This window comes from Gouania willdenowi, unplaced genomic scaffold, assembly GCF_900634775.1.
Source record: "Gouania willdenowi unplaced genomic scaffold, fGouWil2.1 scaffold_65_arrow_ctg1, whole genome shotgun sequence".
Lineage (NCBI taxonomy): Eukaryota > Metazoa > Chordata > Actinopteri > Blenniiformes > Gobiesocidae > Gouania > Gouania willdenowi.
The window spans coordinates 23,509-26,322 of NW_021145230.1; the positions used below are offsets into that span (position 1 = coordinate 23,509).

The window sequence follows — 2,814 nt, forward strand, 5'->3', positions numbered from 1 at the left end:
TCTAGTAATCTCCGTGATAAAATGCAAATAACGAGTTTCCTTGTCAATGGCACTGAGCGTTTGGATTTGAAATGACAAATTATCTCGTCAACGGCACTGAGTGTGTTGAGGATACAGGACATTTTCCTTGAGGATGGTCTATCAAGAGGTTGCTGGCCTGCAGGATGGGCACCCGAAGGCAAGATAGTTGAAATATTACGGTTGATAAGATAAACTTGTGAAAACATTATTCCTTCGAACCGGAATTAAACCAGTGACCTAAGGATCACAGCAATCCACTCTACAGTCCTCCGCTCTCCCATCTGAGCTATCGAAGGTGCTGCTGTCTGGTCGTTGTCTCAGCTACCTCGGCTTGCCCACTGTGGCTTGGCTGGCTGGCTTTAGTGAAATTTATTGTTTTCTCTTCTTTCAAATTATACAACATAAAGTCAAATTCTTTTATCAGAGTTATGCAGTTAGTGCAACTGGGACAAGCCTAAGCAATATTCTTCCCTTTTTTTGGAACTGCCACTGAGCAAAAAGCCCAAGAATCAAACCCCGAATATTCCAAGATATGAGTCAAATACGGTGATATCCACCTGGGATACTCTCCGAACAGCAGTTGAAGTAGATGTCATGTTCGGAGCATGTCAAACTCCGGATATGGGAACACTTTTATACTTGCCATATACCGGAGTTCAATTCTTCCCGGATACTCTCCCCGATCATATCTGAAGTCCGAACACCACTAGTATTTTGATTCCGAATACTGCACCGATACTCTCCCCGGTCGTATCTGAAGTCCAACAAATTATTTCAGCAGTATGCATATTTCAGTATACAATTTATGGCCCATAGGGTGACTCACCATACCCAGAACAGCTAAATGCAGTGTCCCTAACTCTATCACTGCGCAAAAAGCCCAAGAATCGAACCCCGAATATTCCAAGATATGAGTCAAATACGGTGATATCCACCTGGGATACTCTCCGAACAGCAGTTGAAGTCGATGTCATGTTCGGAGCATGTCAAACTCCGGATATGGGAACACTTTTATACTTGGAGTATCCCGGAGTTCAATTCTTCTCGGATACTCTCCCCGGTCATATCCGAAGTCCGAACACCACTAGTATTTTGATTCCGAATACTGCACCGATACTCTCCCCGGTCATATCCGAAGTCCGAACACCACTAGTATTTTGATTCCGAATACTGCACCGATACTCTCCCCGGTCATATCCGAAGTCCGAACACCACTAGTATTTTGATTCCGAATACTGCACCGATACTCTCCCCGGTCATAGCCAAAGTCCGAACACCACTAGTATTTTGATTCCGAATACTGCACCGATACTCTCCCCGGTCATATCCGAAGTACGATATACAATTCATGGCCCATTGGGTGACTCACCATACCCAGGACAGTTAAATGCAGTGTCCCTAACTCTATACTAGGTCCACTTAAACCTTTTTTCCCCTCTGTACCAATTGTCTCATCAAAAATGGCAGATCTACATTGAAGATAGAGACTATCAAGATAAATATTAAAAACAAAAATCACTTAGTGCACATAACATTTTATTCTATCACAATAAAATTAGAATGAGTTAGAAAAAGAAACACACACACACACATATATCACACAAACAACATTTTAAACATCTCTATCTGAGTCTTCTTCCACCTCACTCACATGCAGACAGATAGATGTTTTATCTGAATTAGGGCGGAGCCTTTTTGAAAAGTGTCCAGAGTCTGTGCATAAGTAAGTGGATCTTGGCTCAACACTTTTTTTCTGTTATTGCCCAGTGCTTTCTAGCAGGTTTCCATCATCTCTGACAGTTGTGTTGCTCGCCACTTTGGTAGAGGCAAATTTGTAAACAGTTTTTTCTTCTGGAGAGAGGATCCTCTGTCCCACTTTGACCCATTCCTTGAAAAGCTGTGTGACAAATGGGAAGAGAGGTCAGTATCCTGACCATTTTTATTTCAGCTGTCCTAACATGAACATGAATATTTAATCCCATACATTTCTTGGCTAACACAATGTAACAAAACAATTATGGGTCCTTAAATTATGACAATAAATGATAACAGAAACAAATCCATTGCTGATATTAATTGTTGTTCCAATTGGTTTATTGATGCATTAACCTTAGCTCAACAGCTTGTCGCAGGCAATTAAAATGTCTTAAAGAGTCACTTTAGAAATAGCCTGTATACACTTTGTTTACAGGTGATTGATAAATACCATGATCAATAAATGCAGCAGTATGGAGCACGGCAATAACACTGGATCTCTCCTGGTGGTTAAGAGTCTTCCTACTCTTTACATCCTCCTTGGTCCCATTCAGGTCCTGCTCCTCACTGGCCTTGTAGGGTTCTAAAGCCATGTTGCAGCTCCTAGTGAATGAAAATGACAACACAAATACTATGTCATGAATTCATACTAAATGTATTATTTTAAGGCATCTGAAAAGGATAATGATCACTCAAATACATTAAATTTGGTCCCCAGATTAATGTGATCAGACTTACTCCTAACTTGGCTTGTGCCCCAGTGTGGCTCAGCATCTTAAATGGCCCCCATCGCAGCCGTGGTCACTTTTACATTGTGATCAGAACAGAATCTGTGGTGGTGGTGGTGGAGGTAGAAGATACTCATCATTCAGCAAAACATGTTACAAAAAAAAAACAAAAAAAATCTAACTAACTGTGTTTTGTAATTTTCACAAACAGTGCCAATTCAGAGGGAAAAAGACAAAAAACATACTTGTCCTCTGGCTAGACCTTCCATTGCAGCTGTGTGAGGCTTCTATATGTATGACGGACCAAGCC

General features: G+C 41.2%; 1 non-coding gene across 1 annotated transcript; it reads right to left on the reverse strand.

Moving 5' to 3' along the window:
* Nucleotides 1–230: 230 nt before the first annotated feature.
* On the reverse strand, nucleotides 231–317 carry trnay-gua (transfer RNA tyrosine (anticodon GUA)). The gene is given in 2 exon segments: nucleotides 231–266; nucleotides 281–317. It is a non-coding gene; the product is annotated as a tRNA-Tyr (tRNA).
* Between the last annotated feature and the right edge of the window lie 2,497 nt (nucleotides 318–2,814).